This window comes from Ranitomeya imitator, chromosome 8 (genome assembly GCF_032444005.1).
Source record: "Ranitomeya imitator isolate aRanImi1 chromosome 8, aRanImi1.pri, whole genome shotgun sequence".
Classification (NCBI taxonomy): domain Eukaryota; kingdom Metazoa; phylum Chordata; class Amphibia; order Anura; family Dendrobatidae; genus Ranitomeya; species Ranitomeya imitator.
The window spans coordinates 165,528,444-165,541,349 of record NC_091289.1 but is presented as its reverse complement, the minus strand read 5'-3'; positions in this window follow the sequence as shown (position 1 = coordinate 165,541,349).

Sequence of the window (12,906 nt, the reverse complement as noted above, 5' to 3'; positions counted from 1 at the left end):
ACATAGCAATGTCATTATAGCGATAATGCACACAGGAATATCACTATAGGGATAATGCACACAGCAGTGTCACTATAGGGATAATGCACACAGGGATGTCACTATAGGGTTAATGCACACAGGAACATCACTATAGGGATAATGCACACAGCAACGTCACTATAGGGATAATGCACACAGCAACGTTACTATAGGGATAATGCACACAGGAACATCACTATAGGGATAATGCACACAGGAACATCACTATAGGGATAATGCACACAGGAACATCACTATAGGGACAATGCACACAGCAACGTCACTATAGGGATAATGCACACAGGAACATCACTATAGGGTTAATGCACACAGGAACGCCACTATAGGGATAATGCACACAGCAACGCCACTATAGGGATAATGCACACAGGAACGTCAATATAGGGATAATGCACACAGGAACATCACTATAAGGTTAATGCACACAGGAACGTTACTACAGGGATAATGCACACAGCAACGTCACTATAAGGATAATGCACACAGGAACATCACTATAGGTATAATGCACACAGCAACGTCACTATATGGATAATGCACACAGCAATGTCACTATAGGGATAATGCACGTACAAAATCTCCACACCTGACTAAAGGTGTGGAGGGTAAATCTGCTTCCCAGAGCTTCCAGCTAACAGAAAAAATCCATACTGACAAGCTGGACAAATATAGAATGCACAGAACAATAAGTCCACAACATGTGGACTGAAATGAGCAAAGCCAGAACTTATCTTTGCAGAACTGGTCAGGAAACCAGGAGAATCCAAGCAGAGATTTGAATCCAGCCCGGAACATTGACAAGTGGCACAGACTGAAGAAAGAGCCAGACTTAAATAGCGGACAATAAGTGGAGGCAGCTGATGACAGCTAACTCCAAGGAGCAGCCATACCACTAGAAACCACAAGAGGGAGCCCAAGAGCAGAACTCACAAAAGTGCCACTTACAACCACCGGAGGGAGCCCAAGAGCAGAATTCACAACAGTCACTATAGGGATAATGCACACAGGAACATCACTATAGGGATAATGCACACAGGAACATCACTATAGGGATAATGCACACAGGTACGTCACTATAGGGATAATGCACACAGGAGCATCACTGTAGGGATAATGCACACAGGAATGTCACTATAGCGATAATGCACAGAGGAACATCGCTATAGGGATAATGCACACAGCAACATCACCGTAGGGATAATGCACACAGAAACGTCACTATAGGGATAATGCACACAGCAACATCACTATAGCGATAATGCACACAGGAATATCACTATAGGGATAATGCACACAGCAACGTCACTATAGGGGTAATGCACATAGCAATGTCATTATAGCGATAATGCACACAGGAATATCACTATAGGGATAATGCACACAGCAGTGTCACTATAGGGATAATGCACACAGGGATGTCACTATAGGGTTAATGCACACAGGAACATCACTATAGGGATAATGCACACAGCAACGTCACTATAGGGATAATGCACACAGCAACGTTACTATAGGGATAATGCACACAGGAACATCACTATAGGGATAATGCACACAGGAACATCACTATAGGGATAATGCACACAGGAACATCACTATAGGGACAATGCACACAGCAACGTCACTATAGGGATAATGCACACAGGAACATCACTATAGGGTTAATGCACACAGGAACGCCACTATAGGGATAATGCACACAGCAACGCCACTATAGGGATAATGCACACAGGAACGTCAATATAGGGATAATGCACACAGGAACATCACTATAAGGTTAATGCACACAGGAACGTTACTACAGGGATAATGCACACAGCAACGTCACTATAAGGATAATGCACACAGGAACATCACTATAGGTATAATGCACACAGCAACGTCACTATATGGATAATGCACACAGCAATGTCACTATAGGGATAATGCACGTACAAAATCTCCACACCTGACTAAAGGTGTGGAGGGTAAATCTGCTTCCCAGAGCTTCCAGCTAACAGAAAAAATCCATACTGACAAGCTGGACAAATATAGAATGCACAGAACAATAAGTCCACAACATGTGGACTGAAATGAGCAAAGCCAGAACTTATCTTTGCAGAACTGGTCAGGAAACCAGGAGAATCCAAGCAGAGATGTGAATCCAGCCCGGAACATTGACAAGTGGCACAGACTGAAGAAAGAGCCAGACTTAAATAGCGGACAATAAGTGGAGGCAGCTGATGACAGCTAACTCCAAGGAGCAGCCATACCACTAGAAACCACAAGAGGGAGCCCAAGAGCAGAACTCACAAAAGTGCCACTTACAACCACCGGAGGGAGCCCAAGAGCAGAATTCACAACAGTCACTATAGGGATAATGCACACAGGAACATCACTATAGGGATAATGCACACAGGAACATCACTATAGGGATAATGCACACAGGTACGTCACTATAGGGATAATGCACACAGGAGCATCACTGTAGGGATAATGCACACAGGAATGTCACTATAGCGATAATGCACAGAGGAACATCGCTATAGGGATAATGCACACAGCAACATCACCGTAGGGATAATGCACACAGAAACGTCACTATAGGGATAATGCACACAGCAACATCACTATAGCGATAATGCACACAGGAATATCACTATAGGGATAATGCACACAGCAACGTCACTATAGGGGTAATGCACATAGCAATGTCATTATAGCGATAATGCACACAGGAATATCACTATAGGGATAATGCACACAGCAGTGTCACTATAGGGATAATGCACACAGGGATGTCACTATAGGGTTAATGCACACAGGAACATCACTATAGGGATAATGCACACAGCAACGTCACTATAGGGATAATGCACACAGCAACGTTACTATAGGGATAATGCACACAGGAACATCACTATAGGGATAATGCACACAGGAACATCACTATAGGGATAATGCACACAGGAACATCACTATAGGGACAATGCACACAGCAACGTCACTATAGGGATAATGCACACAGGAACATCACTATAGGGTTAATGCACACAGGAACGCCACTATAGGGATAATGCACACAGCAACGCCACTATAGGGATAATGCACACAGGAACGTCAATATAGGGATAATGCACACAGGAACATCACTATAAGGTTAATGCACACAGGAACGTTACTACAGGGATAATGCACACAGCAACGTCACTATAGGGATAATGCACACAGGAACATCACTATAGGTATAATGCACACAGCAACGTCACTATATGGATAATGCACACAGCAATGTCACTATAGGGATAATGCACGTAGGAACGTCACTATAGGGATAATGCACACGGGAACGTCACTATAGGGATAATGCTCACAGGAACGTCACTAGGGATAATGCACACAGAAACATTGAGTCGCCCAGCCAGTGCAGTGGGGTACTCGGTACCAGGTTCGGTCTCAAAGGGGGATGTCACGGTGGCTGCGACCCGGTCCGTGGCCCTGGGGCTCAATGTTAAAGGGGAACGGTCTTTAAAGTGGAAAATGTTTATGAGTCTGTGGTGTTCGGTCAGTAGTGGGACAGACGCTGCATTGAAGGGGTCCCCTGGGGGATGTTGTGGCAGCACGGGTGTTACACTTCCCACAGGTGAAACTTGGTCCCCAGCAGTCCTATGGTGTGTGGCCAAGGTGATGGTATGTGCCAATGAATAAATAGTTATAATAGATAAAGATAAATAGATAAGATGCCTTTCTGTGGTAATTTCCTGAAGAAGAAGCCATGAGCTTTGAAACGCATTGAATAAACCACCAGAGTATTTTATAACTATATTTGGATCCATCATTTGTCACAGCTGCGAGGATTTTATCCACATCTACTATATAATTGTCTAAGGGTCACTTCCGTCTTTCTGTCTGTCCTTCTTTCTGTCACGGATATTCATTGGTCGCGGCCTCTGTCTGTCATGGAATCCAAGTCGCTGATTGGTCTCGCCAGCTGCCTGTCATGGCTGCCGCGACCAATCAGAGACGGCCACAGTCCAATTAGTCCCTCCCCTGCAGTCAGTGCCCGGGGCCCGCTCCATACTCCCCGCAGTCAGCGCTCACACAGGGTTAATGCCGGGGGTAACGGACCGCGTTATGCCGCGGGTAACTCACTCCGTTACCGCCGCTATTAACCCTGTGTGACCAAGTTTTTACTATTGATGCTGCCTATGCAGCATCAATAATAAAAACATCTAATGTTAAAAATAATTAAAAAAAATAAAAAATCATTATATACTCACCTTTCGCGACGATCCGATGACCGCTCCATGCAAGCGGCACGTTCCGGTGCCAAGGATGGTATGGGAGAAGGACCTGCCATGACGTCACGGTCATGTGACCGCGACGTCATCACAGGCCCTGCGCGCCTGCGCAAGAAGGACCTGCCATGACGTGACGGTCATGTGACTGCAACATCATCACAGGTCCTGTGCGAGAAGGACCTGCCATGTCGTCACGGTCATGTGACCGAACTACAAGGGGCCCTCGGAAGGTGAGTATATGTTTATTGTTTATTTTTTCATGTAGAGGAGCTGCGGAGACACCATCACGTGTTTCTCAACGCAGCCAGTGAATAGCCAGGCCTTTCCCCGGGAAGGAACAACCAAGGGAAGGGCAGCATCCAATAAAGGAAAACATCCAATAAAGGAAAACCACCTATGCCAAGCATGGTATCCATCCACAGACAGCTTTTTCAGGGTTTTTGCCCCTCATCAGTGTGGAGTAGGAAACTGGCTATCAGGAGCAGTGCCTAGTAGAAGGTCTATAAAGGCACGGATGATTGACCTCGTGGAGACCAAAACATCCAACACCGCGGAGACACCATCACGTGTTTCTCAACGCAGTGATCCAGAACACTGCCCCCAAATATGCAAAATGCATGTAGAGGAGCTGCGAAGACACCATCACCTGTTAACGCAGGAAGTGAATAGCCAGGCCTTTCCTCGGGAAGGAACAACCAAGGGAAGGGCAGCATCCAATAAAGGAAAACATCCAATAAAGGAAAACCACCTATGTCAAGCATGGTATCCATCCACAGACAGCTGTTTTGGGGTTTTTGCCCCTCATCAGTGTGGAGTAGGAAACTGGCTATCAGGAGCAGTGCCTAGTAGAAAGTCTATAAAGGCACGGATGATTGACCTCGTGAAGACCAAAACATCCAACACCGCGGAGACACCATCACGTGTACATCACTATAGGGATAATGCACACAGGAACGTTACTATAGGGATAAAGCACACAGCAACGTCACTATAGGGATGAGCTGTGTGCCGTCTCCTGAGCTGTGTGCTCCTGTCTCCTGAGCTATGTGCTCCCATCTCCTGAACTTTGTGCTGCTATTTCCTGAGTGTATTTCTGTCTGCTGAACTGTGTGCTCCCATCGCCTGAGCTTTGAGCTCCTGTTTGCTGAGCTTTGTGCTCCTGTTTCCTGATCTGTGTGCTCCTGTCTCCTGAGCGGTGTGCTCCTGTCTCCTGAGCTGTGTGCTCCCATCTTCTGAGCTTTGTGCTCCTATTTCCTGAGCTTTGTATTCCTGTCTGCTGAGCTGTGTGCTCCTGTCTCCTGAGCTTTGTGCTCCTGTCTCCTGAGCTTTGTGCTCCTGTCTGCTGAGCTTTGTGCTCCTTTCTCCTGAGCTGTGTGCTCCTGTCTTCTGAGCTTTGTGCTCCCGTCTCCTGAGCTTTGTGCTCCTGTCTGCTGAGCTATGTGCTCCTTTCTCCTGAGCTGTGTGCTTTTGTCTCCTGAGCTGTGTGCTCCTGTCTCCCGAGCTGTATGCTCCTGTCTGCTGAGCTTTGTGCTCCTGTCTGCTGAGCTTTGTGCTCCTGTCTCCTGAGCTGTGTGCTCCTGTCTCCCGAGCTGTGTGCTCCTGTCTCCCGAGCTGTATGCTCCTGTCTCCCGAGCTGTATGCTCCTGTCTCCCGAGCTGTGTGCTCCTGTCTCCCGAGCTGTGTGCTCCTGTCTCCCGAGCTGTGTGCTCCTGTCTCCCGAGCTGTGTGCTCCTGTCTCCCGAGCTGTGTGCGCCTGTCTCCCGAGCTGTATGCTCCTGTCTCCTGAGCTGTTTGCTTCTTTTTCTTGAGCTGTATGCTCTTGCCTCCTGAGCTTTATGCTCTTGTCTCCTGAATCTTGTGCTCCTGTCTCCTAAGCTTGTATGCTCCTGTCTCCAGAACCTTGTGCTCCTGTCTCCTGAGCTGTGTGGTCTTGTCTCTTGAGTTGTGTGCTCTTGTTTCCTGATCTATGCATTGCTAAGAGGTCTTTTGAGGGATTGGAAGGGTTCTCAGGAGCTCCACTAATCTGCTCAGATTTAAAGGGCCTAAAACATATAAAAAAAATATTCCCAAAGTTTATTTAATCCTATAAAAACAATATTTTTTGCAGTGATATGTGCTGGCTTGATCTCTTCTTTTGTGTCCTGTGATAGAGAGCATCATACACCTGGTGACAGATTCTCTTTTTAAAGGGATATTCCTGTAACTTATGGACACATTGTAAGTATATCTGGGATGATTTCAGTCTATATTGCCATATTAATTAGTGAGGAGTTCCTTCTTTTGCTGAGGCATATGAGGATTAGTGGCACCTTGGTATTTAAGCATTAGGAACTATGGATATTGCCAGGTCGGGCTTTTATATACATTTCAGGTGCGGATTGTTCCTTTTTTCGGCTTCGTTGCATTCATTTGCCTCCTAAATTATTTATCATAGACTGTTCCTACCAATTATTTCTGTCGTTCATTGCGATTGGTTTGTTTGAAGTGACTTGTAGCCTGATGTATCTCTCACATCTGAGGTTACTTTTTTTTTTTTTGTCATTATTCATTTGTTTCATTAGTCAAATTAAAAAAAAAAAAGAATTTAATAAAATGCAATTTTTATGATAAATTTGAATTTGTGCATTTCTATTCACTCCCTCTTGGATGTTGCAGTGTAACGGACGGAATATGATAGTATGTTTAGCACATCATTATTGGTGGATCATTTATAAATGTCATCCATTTCTTTTCCTTTGGCAGACTATATCCGGGGGTCTCAGAGTGCATGAGAGACCTGCGGTTGGTACTGTGGGCCTCCAGTATGGGCAGTCCTTTACCATGCTAAGTATTACAGAATATTGTACAAGTGTTCAAACAAACGAGGTTTTATAAAACCTAGGTGGACTAGTGAAGGGTAACAAAAAAATAAAGTTTTCAAAAATATTGAAAAAAATCTATATTTTTTTTAAATAAAAAAAATATAACCACCTCACTGTTCGCCCTCACTAGCTATAAATGCTACACTGTCTCTATCGTCAATGTTCCTCCATACTGCCCCTTTCCATCCTAAGGCTACTTTCACACTAGCGTCGTACGACGCACGTCGCAATGCGTCGTTTTGCAGAAAAAACGCATCCTGCAAAATTGACTGCAGGATGCGTTTTTTCTCCATAGGTTGTATTAGCGACGCATTGCCACACGTCGCAACGGTCGTGCGACAGTTGCGTCGTGTTGTGGCGGACCGTCGGCACCAAAACACGTTGCATGTAACGTTTTTTGGTGCGTTGTGTCCGCCATTTCTGACCGCGCATGCGCAGCCGGAACTCCACCCCCTCCTCCCCGGAGCTCACAATGGGGCAGCGGATGCGCTGTAAAACTGCATCCGCTGCCCCCGTTGTGCTGCGCTTTCACAGCATGCGTCGGTACGTCGTACGACGCTAGTGTGAAAATAGCCTTAGCCCCCTTTTTCCATTTTTCCCTCACACTGTGACCCCTATACTGTCCAGTATCTGTACTGTGACCTTTCCTCAAATTTTCCTCCTCTGCAATCTTTCCCACATACTGTGCCCTCACACTATACCCCCACACTGTCTCCTCTGTGTACTATACCTCATATTGTCCCCTCATACTGTGTCCACCATACAGGCAAGTCTCTATACTATGCCCCCTTCTCACACTCTACACCCATATTTTCCCCTCCCACTGTGTTTTTCTCCATGCTGCCCCCTCTTTATACTCCCGAGCCCAGTGTACCTTCACACGCTCTCCCCATACTTTCCCCTCACACTGTCCACCCCCTAATAAAACTCCTCTGTATCTTCAGCTCCAGTGGATTTCTTACCTTCCCGCCATTTTCTCCTCTGCAGCACAGGAGTGCAGTCAGCAGCACGATCAGGTGACCTCTTCACGCTGTTGTACGTTGGCTTGGCCCTGGAAGTGCCGCGGTCAGAACTTTATTTGTATTCGCTCCTACAATCAACAACAGAGGACCGGCCTTTTACCTGTTCTCCAAGCCAGCGGCAAGTTTAACAACCAGTTGGAGAACAGCCGAATCCCAGTCTGGGGCATGGCAAAATTCGACCCCCTTGGAGATACCTCAGATCGTCGCATGAAGCAAACTCAAATCTTGCCTTATTATTATTTATTATTATAGCGCCATTTATTCCATGGCGCTTTATGGCAGATGTAGCAGGGCAGCGCCCCCTTCTGACTGCACCTGCAGCATATAGCCTGCATGCTCGTCCCCCCATATATGTATAATTTTTTTAGCTGCACAGGCAGCAAGAAAACAAAACATAATAATGTACAGGAATATACAGTATATTCAACTTGGAAAGAAAAATGTTTGAGTTGTTAGAGTGAGAAATATCTCCCCTAGAAGCTAGAGGCTCACTGTTAGTGTTGCTGCCTCTCATACCGCCAGTACTGAGTCTGAGTTTGGTGGTAAGCTCTTCCTCTGATATTTCATTGCTGAATTCCTCAACATATTTTTCAATGTTTAATTATCTTTGTAGTCATATTGAAACCACTTTTTTTGATGCTGTATAGGACGTATTTGTTCTTACAAAGTTACTTGGGGAAATCAGATTGAGGAAACTTTGATCTAATAAATTACTAAAATAAGGGGGACTTATTACCAGCTGTGAGGCAGTGAGGGGGATCATATGCAGGGATCAATATGTATCCCCCAGAATGCGCCTAGAAGCGTATTAAACCCGCTGGAGCGCCTTGCAGTCACAGATATAGCTGTGGCTACAGTGCAAAATAAAAGTAAGTGTGGACCTGGTCAAGCTATTTGGCCAAGGCAATGTTTAAGAAAACCCATTAAGGGCTTTTATTTTTGGAACGAACTACAGGATGGTAGTGGGGCAGTTTGCTTCCTCCAGATCGGGTCTTACAAGTGGGCCATGGCCACAGATTCCATTTAAACCCTGCAGCAAAGGGTTGGGTGTGTCAGTCTTGGTTTGCAAACTGCAGAGCAGGTGGCTCTGCAAGATTCAGCCTGTGTGAAGTAACACGGAGCCAAGCGAAGCGGTGCAGTCGCCCACGTCAACAGGTCTCGGATACGGACTGTCTTGTTGCCCCAGCTGCAATCCAGAGGAACTTTCAGCTTAAAGATAATTCTGAAAATGTGGAATTTTATAATCCATAAATGCATCAGTGGGTTGTCACGATATATTAGGACATGTAATGTAACGTTTTGTATCTTTACTATCGATATGTCAATTTCAGTTGAATGATCATCAATAAAACATTCTGTGATTTGAGTGTAGCAAACAATTGCATAAATGGGCCCTATAATAAATTGTTACTATGCTTCCAGAAACTTGATCTTATTTGATAGAAAATGTGATAAAACCGACAATCTGCAAATCACATTTGTCTGCAAAGATGCCAAGAGAGATCGCAGGAAGTTGGGATGGGTATTCATCTCTTTGTTCCTGCTCCCTTTCTGTCAAAATGAGTGTAGGGATAACAGGGAGGTGCGCTTTCAGTTCAGTGCAGGAGCGCCAATGAACAATGGCAGAAGCAACGCCTGCGCGGAATAGAAGTTCCAACACCTATGGTGCTGGAAGAATACCAATATAAAAGGACCTCCTACTCAAAAAGAGTGGAAGGCAAGTTTCAGTTCCTGGATATAATAGACTGGTGTGTACAGGAAAATGAGTTTTAACTTGTGATGGATAAGGCATAAGATTTTGTGTTGGAGGACAGGTATGTATACATCTGGAGATTTTCTCAATATGTACTCCAAATATTGTAGATAAGCCTTACTCCATTTTATTGCAACAGCAGACACAAATATTTGACAAATCAGGCAATGTCTTGAGGTCAGGATGTCTTTATGCCGCATACATGTCATATCCACCTAAGGCTTGAAATGTTTCTAATCTTAACAATAATTTAAATTATATTAACATTTCAATTTAAAGGGGTTGTCCCCCTTTAAAAAAAAACTTTTACCTACAGTCTCAGGTATAAGAAAACAATCTGAGCTTAACTTACCCTCCCCGAGTCCAGCGCCGCTTTCCTGTCTCTATTGATCGTCTGCAGCAGTGACGTCATGAAGACAACGCTGGAGGGCTCAGCGGCTCTGCGAATGTGTAGACTGCACTAGCCAATCAGCACTGTTATCATGACATCACCGCTGCAGCCAGTCAAAAAAGACCAGGTCAGTATCGGAGAGGCAGTGCTGGACCCGGCAAGAGTAAGTCAAACTCTAATAAACATAATATGAACATATGTGAATTAGTAGTGATGATTTATAATTGCTTTAATAGCAGAAGGTTGATGGTTGAACAACTATTGAATGAGCGATTGTCTGGCGAGCCATTGATCTTCCTGTGCAGCCATACACACCTTTGTCTATAACCGTTGTTCAGACTGGTATACATGTACAAGTCGCGAAGAATACCGAAATTCTTCTGGATACGTTGTTCCACGTGAAGATCTTTTGTGAACTTGTGACTCGGCTGATCACAGCCAATTTCTTTCCAGACGATGACCATCTGTCATCGGTAGCCTAAAATGATCATTTATGTTGGAATTTTAAGTGGAAATGGTTGATTTTGATCACTTTTGGGACACTTTTGAAGGGGCCTTTAACCACAGTATTTATTGCCGTGTGCAGGCTGGTTTCACACTTCTGAGTTTCCTATCTTGACTATGGATGAGCGAAACCAAACTGTAAAGTTCGGGTTTCGAACCAGACACCTAGTGTCCGGTGATAAAATCAGATCATTGACTTCTCACAGAAGTCCGTTTTAGTGTTCAGAGTTTGGATGCTAAATAAAGCTTATTGAAAGGCTGCAGCACAGCCAATCAACAAGCTTTTCAGCTGTGGGCACTTCCAAGGCCATCATAACCATTGCGACTATTGGCATGGCTGTGATTGGCTGGTGCACCAAGTGACCCAGCCTGTATAACCACCGGATCACTGGTGGCGCTGCAATTCTGTTTTGAGTAGCAAAGGGACAGGACGTGGCTCGAATGAGGGACAGTGTTAGGTTCTGTGTGGGGTACACTGCAAAACAACCTTGTTGTGGGTACTCTGCAAAACAGTCTTGGGGATACTCAGCAAAACAGCCTCTGTGGGGGTACTCTGCAAAACAGCCTCTGAGGGGGTACGCTGCAAAACAGCCTCTGTCGGGGTACTCTGCAAAACAGCCTCTGTGGGGGTACTCTGCAAAACAGCCTCTGAGGGGGTACGCTGCAAAACAGCCTCTGTCGGGATACTCTGCAAAACAGCCTCTATGGGGGTACTCTGCAAAACAGCCTCTGTGTGGGGTACTCTGCAAAACAGCCTCATTGGGGAGTGCTCTGCAAAACAGCCTCTGAGGAGGTGTACTCTGAAAAACAGCCTCTGAGGGGCTACGCTGCAAAACAGCCTCTGAGGAGGTTTACTCTGCAAAACAGCCTCTGAGGGGGTACTCTGCAAAACAGCCTGTGAAGAGGTGTACTCTGCAAAACAGCCTCTGAGGGGGTATGCTGCAAAACAGCCTCTGAAGAGGTGTACTCTGCAAAACAGCCTCTATGGGGGTACTCTGTAAAACAGCCTCTATGGGGGTACTCTGTAAAACAGCCTCTGTGGGGGTACTCTGTAAAACAGCCTCTATGGGGGTACTCTGTAAAACATCCTCTGTGGGGGTACTCTGTAAAACATCCTCTGTGGGGGTACTCTGTAAAACAGCCTCTGTGGGGGTACTCTGTAAAACAGCCTCTGTGGGGGTACTCTGTAAAACAGCCTCTGTGGGGGTACTCTGTAAAACAGCCTCTATGGGGGTACTCTGTAAAACAGCCTCTGTGGGGGTACTCTGTAAAACAGCCTCTGTGGGGGTACTCTGTAAAACAGCCTCTGTGGGGGTACTCTGCAAAACAGCCTCTGTGGGGGTACTCTGCAAAACAGCCTCTGTGGGGGTACTCTGCAAAACAGCCTGTGTGGGCATATTGTATACAGGCCGTGTTCAGTGTTTACAGCGCAGTTCACTGTGAGGCTTGCTCTTGCTGCAGTTAGTCATTCTCCCCAGCTCCTCACCATGAGCGGTTGCATCAGGCCACTCACTGCTCATGCTGATGTAGTATGGTGATGTTTTTCTTTCATAAACAGTGATGCAGTAATTTAATCCTGATGTTTTCTGTTCTAAACAATGTTGATGCAGTAACTTTGTTCAGCCACCGGAGGTCACCGTTGAGTCATGGACAAGAAGATTCTGGAAACAGGACAGTTACCTCAGAGAGTTTTCCTGGAGTTTGAGGAGAAGCAGGCCGGGGATAGAGAGAGGGGAATCCAGAGTTTGAGGCATTCCTGTTTTGGGACCGTGTGATTTCAAGAAAGCTACTTTTGTGAGTAAACAGAGAAGTGTGACCGGTCACCGACTGTGTAGTTAGCTAGGGATAGCTAGATAGGAATCACAGCCTAATGAAGGACACTCTTGTACTAGGGATTGCATACGAACTAATAGAGACTGTGTGGATTCCTGCGCTTCAAGATTCTGGCTGTGGGTTATTCCTGGAATTATTTGTGAACTTTATCTGGATCTGCATCAGAAGATTTGGTGGCTCAAAAAGCTATTTAATCCGCTGCCGGACGTCTGTATAAGGC